The following is a 12093-nucleotide window of genomic DNA, read 5'->3' on the forward strand; positions in this document are numbered from 1 at the left end:
ACACGTTAAATGTACTTATGATAGTAATAACAGTAAATTATGCATAATTGGGATTAGGGTTTGGTTTAGGGTTAGTTGCATGTAATTATGCATAATTTATAGTTATTACTATAGCAACTTCATGTAAGTCTTTTTACTTGCACTGTCTTTGCTCACAGATGTATGTGAATTTCATACTGTACTGTACAGTATGAGTGCCCACAGAAGGTTTCTGCACTTCCTATAATAACCAAATGGCATTCACTGCACTGACTACATTTTCATTACTCAGCAACCTTGTTAAGTCATTATCATAACAAGACAAGCTCATGGGGTCCGGGACGATGGATTTGAATGATTTCCTTCAGTGTAAAAACAAGCTGATTATGTGGTTATATATGTGATGTATCTTTTTATTATATATCATTAGAAGGCTTGCTGGTCAATTGCTGCATCCTGCGGTCAAATATATTTGTATAATGACTGCTAAACTGTTTTACTGTTTTCCTAAGCAGCTGTGCTACATTTACGTCTGTAGTATCACCCTGCGCTCTATTTCTTCATACATAATAAAATAAAACAATTTGACCCCAAATCAACATTTTACATCTATTTAGTTTCCATAATTAGTTTCAAGCCCTGTTAGATATCATGTTTCATAAATGACCGACTGGCTAAACAGGATCCAAGGCCTGAGCTTTGGCATACATTGCACAAAGCCTGTTACCATACATTGTGCTTGTCAGATGACATCATTGACTGTGCATTCTGAGTTATTATACTTGAGAAAGGTTGCCTATAACAATAAAGCAGTGAATGGTAAACCTCAGTAAAACATAAGCACTGTGTGGCTATTATTAGAAGCTGGCCATTGGAGGGCAAACCAATGATGATGCTATATTGAATGTAAATATTTACCTGTCTTATATGCTTGCCAGAGCAGTTTGCCCATGGGGTGTAGACATTGGCTGCCCGTTCCACTGGGGGAAAATATTGCACGCATATACACTGGGCCAGTCGTAGAGCATTTTCTTATCAGGAACAGCTGTATGAGGCGCTGTCTGGGGACTGGAGGGACATCACATCCAGGGACTGTTGCATTTTGAGGACAGCTGCTGCTCCTCATTCACTGAAGTAGCCAAACTGGACGAGATCTTCACAAAAATGTTGTCCCATACATCTTATCTTCAAAATGCTTGTATTAACCGAACGTATTTAGGTCTGTTTGATTACATGGTTTTTGCATGACTGTATAAATTATTACTATAAATTACTATTATAATATATATATATTTATATATGATAAATAATTGTAGTACTATGTTAGGTCACCGTGTCCAATGTAAAATCAGGCTCCTGAAGCAAAACTAGTTGAGAATCACTGCTCTTTTGCATACATATGTGCGTGTGTTTTGCTCTCTTATTGGTCAGTGTTGCACTAAGCACTCTTGAAGGCTGATTATGCACTCTTCCGTAATGCAGCCTTCAATGGCCACTAATTTGGGGCTAGAGAATCTCCCTAGGGCTTTTTGTTCTGCCTTGCTTGCTGTATAATGGCACATATAGATTCAGTTCAATATCTCAGTGGATGGGCAAAATGCTGAAGCCAGGGGCTGATTCTGTTGGGTCAGGCCCCACACTTGAATCTTGAATCTTTTGAGACAGAAGTGAACACATGGTGACAAATCCCTCCCCCAGCCAATTTCAGCAGCAGTGTATGTTAAGCATACACATTTGAATACTGTAGGCTCTTTTCCCTATGTGTGATGGAGGATGTAGATACATTTAGCAATACAGTTTTCCACTGTACAGGTGGACTCACTGTTGCCATGTGGATCTATCAATATATGCAGTTATTAATAAATCCAAATTGTATACAGTATGCAATTAATTATGTGAAGACTTTTTAAATTTAAATGGGAGGTCTAATGCTATATTTGAAATACTCTATGTGTAGGTACTTCTTTTGAATATGTAATTACTTCACAACCATTAAAAAGTATGTTCCAAATAGTATTAATGTATGTAGTATGAATGCAATTCAAATATTACATTGCTCATGTTGCCGTTGTCATGCGACCTACCAGCGTTAGTTGTGACGCTTCACTGCCATTCCAGAATCCTCTCTCGTGGCCTCATGGGATAGTAAAGTGTCCATTGGATGCGCACTTCAGAATCTCACTGGAAGTAGTACGTCATCAGGGCACTTACTGTTTTATAAATAATTTGAATCTGAACATACTACTCTTTTCACATACTGTTTTTCACCTTCTATATTGTAGAGAAGTATGCATATTCGAATGCAGCTTAGTCTTGTACACAGTGACTTGAGCAGCACATTTACCCACAAGTCCTTGCATGACCTGATCTGCCTATGGCCCAAGGGCTCTGAACGTCTCCCCGCTCTTAACAACTGATTTAGAATCGCCTTTGCGTTCCTGTCTCAACATGTTTCAGCACAACTATGAACAACAATAGAGCAGTAAGTGCAAATGTCATTAAATTGTCCATGTCAGGGGACATCTTATATGAGCTTAAACAAATGAACTACAGCAGAAATATGAGGTAACCTCAGAAACATGACTTTCCTTCAGCCACTCATGTAATTCGTTCTAGCAGAAAGTCTCTCTCTGAGGACACTTGGTTAGCAGCTGGCTAAAGTGCTTTCAGTGTTCACTGGGAACTGGCCGACATTTTTGCCAAGCACAAGGTCCAGTGACATGGCTGAAATGGAGTGTTAAAATGTTCTTTGCTTGCTGCTTTAAAATAAGAAAAGTATCATAAATAACATTCTGTTGACTGTTAATGCAATGATTAATAGCACTCTTTTTTTTCTATACACTATTAATATATCACTATATTGGGATTGTATATCAATTTGATTGCCTACAGTATGTTTCTTAAAGGGCGCCTTTAAAGGAATAGTTCACACAAAAATGAAAATTCTGTCATCGGTCATTCACTCTCATGTTCTTATCTAAACTCATATTATTCCTTCTGCAAAACATTTTTTTTTTATGTTACTGTACTTTTCATATTATTCTATAGGCTCATAATGGCCATGATAAATGTGAGATCCTTGTACTCAAGATCTTGCATTTAGATCCCTTTTATTTTACACAATTGATGTTTTCCACACATTCGGGTTGCTGCAAATATATATTTTTTGTTATATTAATTCAAATATTTTTTTCTTGCAAGGAATGTACTGTGAAAAAAGACGTGCATTATGTTTTATACATGTGTTGCTTTTTTTTTTACTTTTGACTGAAAAATGTATGTGATCATTTTCGAGGAGTTTGTCGAGGGAGCTCACATACTGTTTATCACTCTGCTTTCTCTCTTACACGCACATGGTGTAAAATAAATATGTGTAATAGCACATATGTGTTTTCACATTTGTAATTCTTACAGTAGTACAGCAGCGCTTTACTATTACAATTATTGTTATAATTTCTATAAACTTGAAATGAGATCATTTTATGGGAACAATTCCTCTGGACAAACTTGTAGGTTAATTGCAATAATTATTACAGTTGATTAAGAATAATAAATCTTACCAGAAAATAGTACTTATTTATATGGTTTAGGAGGCTTGTCAACTGGCTTGTACAACAAAACTACATTCACCATCATTACCTATGACAGCACAATAATGGTAAAATATACAGAGAAATAATCAATTTCTCAACTAATGTACATTCTTTGGTCTTTATTTTGTTACAGTAGCTCTGAAAAAGCTTTTTGTCTTTGCCAATTCATAATCTTTCTCTCCACTGAACTGTTAACCACTATTAACCACTGTGACCGAATCATTGAGTCAGTAAGTGGCACTCAAGAACCAGATCGGTTCAATTCATGAAACATCTTTGAAAAAAGAGAGGAATATGTATGATTTTTTTTTTTTTTTTTTTTGTCTAAAAATTATTGGACTCATTTTACATCGTACTTACAACTTCCAGTAGCAACTTTCCATGAGCACTTGAATGCACCATATGCTGTGCCCAAGGGAACAAGGTTAATAGTTCCTGGCTTTCTCCTAAAAACATCTTAAACTTAGAAATAGGAATAGTTCATCAACAAATTACAATATTGTGATAATTTACTCACCTTTATGTCTTTTCAAACTCATAGAACTATTTCTTCCATGGAACATATATTTGCACTGTTGACTCTTTTCTATGCAATTAGTAGGAATTTAGGCTTTTAAAGATTTTAAACTTTAAAAAATAATACTTAAAGTATTATTAAAGTGGTCTGTATGGTGCCCCAAATACCAAGTCGTATAATAACCTTGTCTGTTGAACAAATCAAAAGGACCCCAACCTTGAATGACACCACAAGCTTATCGTCAGCGTGGCCCGCATTTGGCCCGAATCAAGAACTGCTCCCAGGAACGAGATTTGCTGACTGGAAAACAGTGAGCTCTTGGCAACATTGATCCTGAGTCCCAGGCATTTTAAATGGCTGAGGAGCAAGGATCTGTGTGTATAGCTTGGCCTCCGACTGGACCAATACGAGCCAGTTGTCGACATAATTCAGGATGCACACTCCCTTCTGTCTCAGAGGGGAGAGGGCTCCATCCATGCACTTCGTGAAAGTGTGCTGAGCCAGAGACAGTCCGAATGGAAGGGCGGTAGATTGGTAAGCCACACCCTTGAACGCGAATCTCAAGAACGGTTTGTGATGGGGGGGGGGGAATTGCCGTCTTTCAGAACCATTGAGAAAAAACAATCATCTGGGCACAGTTGCGAGAGGATTTGTTTCAATGTTAAAGGTGCTCTAAGCGATCCCGGGAGACGTTATTTCTTGTTGACATTCGAATTGTTGTCAAACAAAACAGAAGCTAGCTAGACCCTCCCTCCTCCTCATCCCGTCTCCTCCCCCCTCCCCCCTCCCCTCCCTTCCGACATAAAGGAAAGTCAAAATAGTCACTACAAACAAAGTTAAGTTTTACTGATACTTCATTCAATGTGTAATGTCGCCAAGTTAGATAAATGCTTTTATATATTGCAGAACAGAATGCAGAAAAAGAGAAACATTATCTTAAAATCGTTTCACCACCTGAGGTTATAACTAGCTCCCATACAAGGACGCAATAATAGCAAGATAAGGTTAGCTTCGCGTTTCCCAGTGCCGAGTGAGCATAAACAACGGCGACGTAAACAAATTTAGTCAAAGTTGTCAATAGCCTATAAATGAACATTCAAACACGTCAAACAGTGGATGAAAACAATTGTTCACACAAATTGTCGCCCTACTGTGAATTTGCTTGATCATTTACAATAGAGATTGATCGCTGCTAGAAACATGTTGTATTCACCAAAGTTTACGCTGACTGCATAGTTCTAGCTAATTACATCCTTGTGTTGGTTTGGCGAACATGAACGTCAGTTTAGAAAGAAAAAATGGATTTACCTGTTCTGCAAAAACAGAGCAACTATGTCGGATTGAAAGCCGTTCTGCCGGCGGAGTTCTCGCCACCTTTCGAAGGTTTTTCCGATGTAAATTCGGGACTTTGCGCGTTCCCATACTTCTTTGCAATTTGTTCATCGGAACGTCGTCTCTTTGGTCGTGTGTCGGCCATAATTCAAACTTCCCTCTTCATGCTCCTCTGTTCTCTCTCCTCCACACCCCCTTCAGGTGTATGCGCACTAACCCTCCAAACCCCACCCTCCAATACTTCTAGTTGGTTATTGGCTGGAACACTGTTTATTATGTTTCGTGGTGCGGGTGAGCCCAGTTTGTTTTTGTTGCCGTTTGTGGAGCCTGTGGTGTCTAGAGAGACCGCGTTTTTTTACAGTGTGTTCAGGGGACAGGCAGCTAGCAGATAGTGAGGAGATGTTTGCTGTATGTGACAAAAAATATTTTGGCCTAAAAAACGCGTCGCATCACTTAGAGCACCTTTAACATCTTGATCAGCCGTTTTGAGATCGAGGATGGGCCTGAGGCCTCCATCCTTCTTGAGAAAGAGGAAGTAGCGGCTGTAAAAGCCTGACTCGCTGTGGGCAGTTGGAACAGCTTCTAAAGCCTCTTTCGCCAGCAAATTCATTACTTCGGTGTGGAGTACGTGAGCAATGTTGCTCCTTACTGACGTGCAAACCACGCCCCTAAAGTCAGGGGGCCTTTGAGCGAATTGAAGCGAGTAACCTCATTTGATTGTCCCCAAAATCCAGCTCAACATTCCGGGGATGGCCTGCCATGCCCCAAGTCGAGTGGCAAATGGTTGAGTTAGTACAGGCTGCGTCTCGCACTGAGGTGGGAGAATAGCACCTGTTGTACACCATTGAGAAGAAATGGGTAGCGAAAGAGAACAGTGGAGAACGAGGGGAGGAGACGCTTTCTTTAGAAAAAGCGGTCCGTGAACACAGCGAGGCGAGACTTTCTCTCTCGTAGTGAGAGCATCTGTCTTCAATGAACGCAGCTTGGGGGGCGGGTAGGCCCGGCAAGCAACGCTTAGAGGTGTTGCATTTTGAAACAAACTTCTATGAAAAGATGCTCTTTTAGGGAAGCTCTGTTAGACTCACCTGATAGTAGCAGGGGAGGAGCGTCATTCTCAGCCACTGAGTGTCATGAAATGCACAGAAATTCGCTTATTGTAATCGCAGAATAGCCGCAGGGGAGACGCTGAATCAGCTTGCGTGCAGAGCACCGCTCAATAGCTTGCTGGCAGATCATCAGCTTGCTTGCAGAGCTTGATCTGCTGCGAGGCTTGTTCGACAGCGAGAAGGTTTTTCAGTATTGTCTCTGAGTCCAACAAAATAAGATCTTCATTGCTGAAGGAGAATTAATCTGAGTTCCAAGGCAGAATGCCCACTTATATAGATGGGTAGCCCCACCCATTTCAGCAGGCTTTAGCGCCGTAGGTTTGTGCAGCCATTTGATCATGCAACTTCGCAACACGACCATTGACTTGTGCAGTTTCACTGCGTGATTCTATACGACTTCAGTAATCTTAGAAAAATTTGTTTTCCCACCGCGTCTAGTGATGCAAGTGAATCGTATCAATAGGGAACCAAAGTAATTAGATCATTGAGTAAGTGAATTAAACTCAAGAAGTGATCAGTCAAATTATTATCAGACCAGTTTTGTTAACTGAATCAGCTAAAAGCATCAGTCTGTCATCATAATCACTAATTTGATTCATCATCACTGTCAGCTCTGTATCGTTAATTACTTAATTTGTCTGTTTACTTAAGTCCTGTATTTTCAGTTCAAATTTGTCCAGTCTCATTTATTTTTTGTTTGCGTTTGCTTGCTATTCTTCATCTGGATTTAACATTTGGATATTATTAAATACTAATTGAACTGTTCATCTTCGTCTTCGTGCCTTTGTATGCAGCTCAATCATGATAGAAAACCGAACCCAAAAGTTATATAGTTCACTGCTCTCTGGCCCTCTACCCCTACGGCTCCATTTGACTCCACCTTCGCTCAAGATACGCCTCAGTCATTCCAGCTCCACCTCAGCTCTCTGTTCCCTTGTTTTCATCTCGGGGGGCCGTCGCTGTGCCTCTGTTGCAGACTTAGGGACCGTCAGCGCCACTCCGCTCCTTCGGCTCTCTGTCTGTGCGTAGGGCTCCACCTCCATCGGCTCTGTCACCTCTGTTCATCCCCAGGGTGGCGAGGAGACCTTCACCACCATCGCCGTCCTGACTGTGGCCTGGAATGCTCCTCCCGGTCATCCGGCCACCTCCAGAGCCTCTTCATGCCTGTTGTGCCATCCCTTCACCAGCCTCCTTCACCATTCCTCTTCACCATCCCTTCGCAATCTCCTCATACTCCTCGCCTCCTTCTCTCTCCTTCCGGGAGGGGGCGTTTTGTCACGATTTTACCATTTGGACTTTGTTTTCTATTTTACATCATTTCACACCACTAGTCTGTCATCATTAGGGTTGGGTATCATTTTAATTTTAACGATTCCGATTCCAATTTCGATTCTGCTGATCGATTCTGATTCTTATCAATTCCTAATTTATATTCCAATAAGAAAATATATATATATATATATATTTTTAAGACTTATTGCTAGTCTTATTGCAAACCATTTAATTGTAGCTGAATATCATGAACAAAAATCAACAGGCTAGAACACTTATGCAAGGCCTTTTGGCTAATATAAATTTCATTTATATTGTATGTTATAAATGACTGAATTTTCTCATTGTCTTTTGTTGTTTGATTAGTGTTATTTATTATCTAGATGGCAGTTGCTTTCACTTTAAGAGTTACACATGCCTGCAGCACTGAAAACAGCGTGTCTCATGCTTGAATGGTTTAAAATCACATTTTCTGTGCGCACGTTTTGGATGTGTGTGCAGCACTGAAAACAGCGTGAGTCGTCTCGCGCTTGAATAGTTAAAATCACATTTTCTGTGAGCACCCTTTGGATAAGTGTGCAGCACATAAAGTAGCGTGTGAGTCGTCTTACGCTTGAATTGTTAAAAGTCATATTGAAATGCTCACAAAGGAATCGATTGGAGAAATCGAAATTTTTATTTTATGACAAGTATCTGATTCCTGACCTCAAATATTCGATTCCAGAATTGGAATCCCAACCCTAGACAGGACTAATTAACAACTTAGAAGCTTACAAGAAACACAACACAAAGGCTGATTGGTGGCTGACTTGAAGCACTGCATGCCGGTTAGAAATGGGTATTTTGGGTTTTGATGTTTTGTTTGGTCATATGTCATGGTTAGTTTCGGGTTTTGTTTCATGTCTTTTATTTTGCAATTTGGTTCCTTTTTCTAAGTCATGTGATTCCCTTACCCTCATGTGATCTTGTCATGTGCTTCCTTTGGTTCATGTGTTATGTTCTTATTGGTTTTGTCTCGTCATGTGATTCTCTGATTTGTCATTAAGCTTGTTTGACTTCATACAGCGCTGTGCAGACCGATCGGCAGCTGACTTGAAGCAGTGCATGCCAGTTAGAAATTGTGTCCGACTTGAGACAGCGCAGACACCACGTGACTGTGACGTATGGCATCAAAGTACCGCGAGAGCGATTGGAGAGCAGCCGGCTGATTCATTCTGCGCAGCTTCTCCAGAGCGGCTGCACAAGCACTGATGATGACACAACTGTTACACAACTGGCCGAATCCACCGCATGACATCGATCACGTGTGTTTTGTGTTTATTCTAACACCCTCAGTTCCACTAATGTTCACAAATCTGTAAAAGCTCTTTTCATGTAGTCGCAATGTTATGTTGTGTCAAATTTATCAAAATAAAACTGATAAAAAATCATAGACCCCACTTCATTGGTATTTAAATAGTATAGGCTTATGTTGAACTTTATTCTTCTACAAAAAGACGCTGTATTTAGCAGTACATAAACTATTAAATGGAAACATATCTGAAACTTCTGTGTATTTGACAAATATTGCATTTATTTCACTATAGTTGTGGTAAAGTATGCAAACACCACGTGATCAGTCACTATGGGAAGCAAAAAGTGTCTGACTTCACGTCTCCGTTTTCAGCTCCTCCCCGACTACTCTCAGGACAACTCTCGCCGATCATTTAAATCCAGCCGCAGCCGATGTCGAACACACCTAAAGAAAACCGAATGGAAACAGAACATACATGTGATAGAGTGGCCAGGCAGATGATTTTCACATCGTTTTGAAGCAAAAATTCTAGGCTACAAGATCCAGTTTTCAAAAGTCTTGGAATGAATATTCAGTATGGGATTTATGGCCGTATTTCAGTGACTTAAAATATATATATTTTTCACTTACCACGCATAAACATAATTTTCTCAAAACTATAAATGTATTCATATGTAGCTTCCCCAATGCCCTGACTGTGACCAGAGCAACGCACCGGGCTCTTAAAGTGTCTCTGGGCTATGCACTAATGCTATCTTCTCCCCTATTTCAGCTAGGCATTGTCACTGTATAATGACTTCAATCAACACAAGGAGGTAAGTATAACAAAAATTAGTTAGGTTTATTTATACAGACTAAATAAAATAAATAGATAAATAAATGTCTCAATCTCAAAATATGTTCAATAAGCTTAAAATTAAACCATACACTTGTCTTGTGTCTATCTTTCCCCTTCAGAAATAATATGAAATCAATTCACTTAGTCACTTCATATTCACTGTTTTAGATTTGTTGATTTTAAATCACCAGATAATAAACAAATAAATTGGCAAACTCAAATGAAGAAACAAAACTCTTTCTTAATACCTCAAAGAAACCAATAACATCAATACAAAATATACATTTCAAAATCAATATGTGAATACCTTTTGGTGGCCACTCAAACGTGCACGTACACTGTAGTGGATTTTTCTTCCTCAAACCCGACTATCTAGCGTCTACAAATCGACACTTAATAAATAAAACTGTTGCGTCTACAATCGACACAGAGCGTCTACAATCGACACTTAACCTTTATACTCTAGCTCTTTGCGTCTTCCGTCGACAACTGGCCGAGTTTCTAACTAACTTGCTTCCCTAAACTGACCTGCTGCACAGCAGAAATTAACAGACAGACATCAGCAAATGTCCTCCAAATGCTTTAATAATGGCCGGGAGAGTCTTCGACCAATTCTCAGAGAAACTCTCCCAAGAAGAATCAAGGCCGGAGGATCTCAGACAAATTCCATTGAGAATCCCACCGTAAAACACAGATACAACAGTTTTTATAGAATTGAGGTATGGCATAAATGTCAGGCTGCATTACATAATTTCCTCACTATTTGATTGGTTCATCATATGCAAACCCCTCTGTTACTAGGTAAAGCAAACTTTGTTTTAATGATGACTTAATTTGTTAATCACAAGATTCTAACAGACTGTCTAGTTTCATTTCCCAAACTATGTTATTTAACCCTCTGGGGTCTAAGGTGTTTTTGGGGCCCTTGGGATGTTTTGACATGCCCTGACATTTGTGCTTTTTTCAGTTATTTATAAACATGATAATGGCAAAGGTGTAAATTCACTCTATATAGCACAAACAGGGCTACCATAATATGTGAGCAACATGAATGTAGATGTTTGTATTTTTAAGAGAATAATGTTTATGCGTGGTTATTGAAAAAAGTAAAAATTAAAGTTGCTGAAATAAGACCACAAAACTCATACTAAATATGTGTCAATAAGACTTTTGACTAATGGATGTTGTCGCTTCGAGTTCTGGCTTCAAAATTATGTGAAAATAGTCTTGCTTTATCGTTCACATAAACCAATACATTGATTTAAATTGTGTAAAACAGGTTTTGCTTGGAAAGCCAATATGCGAGGGGGGCGTGAAGGGGGAGTAGTTTACACCTGAGAATACAATGTCCCACCCACTCTGCATAATGAGCCATTCATTCAGGTGTGACACTGACTGAGCCACAATGCAAGGACAAAAGATATATTTAGAAGAAGACTTATATTGACCATTTAAGAATTTGCTTACATCTATCTTGTAAATATGTTTTGCTATTTTATTAAAAAGGTTACAATTACAACAATAATTACAATTTCAACAATATTTCAAATGTTCAAAAATTATTATAGGCCTACATTTTATCATATGTATTCATTAGTTTGAATATAGCCAACATTGGAACAGCTAACATCTTAGTTGATGACTTTATTTTTGACAAAAATAGTATTTTATACACTCACCTAAAGGATTATTAGGAACACCATACTAATACTGTGTTTGACCCCCTTTCGCCTTCAGAACTGCCTTAATTCTACGTGGCATTGATTCAACAAGGTGCTGAAAGCATTCTTTAGAAATGTTGGCCCATATTGATAGGATAGCATCTTGCAGTTGATGGAGATTTGTGGGATGCACATCCAGGGCACGAAGCTCCCGTTCCACCACATCCCAAAGATGCTCTATTGGGTTGAGATCTGGTGACTGTGGGGGCCATTTTAGTACAGTGAACTCATTGTCATGTTCAAGAAACCAATTTGAAATGATTCGAGCTTTGTGACATGGTGCATTATCCTGTTGGAAGTAGCCATCAGAGGATGGGTACATGGTGGTCATAAAGGGATGGACATGGTCAGAAACAATGCTCAGGTAGGCCGTGGCATTTAAACGATGCCCAATTGGCACTAAGGGGCCTAAAGTGTGCCAAGAAAACATCCCCCACACCA

Source organism: Rutilus rutilus (assembly GCF_951802725.1).
Source record: "Rutilus rutilus genome assembly, chromosome: 18".
NCBI lineage: Eukaryota > Metazoa > Chordata > Actinopteri > Cypriniformes > Leuciscidae > Rutilus > Rutilus rutilus.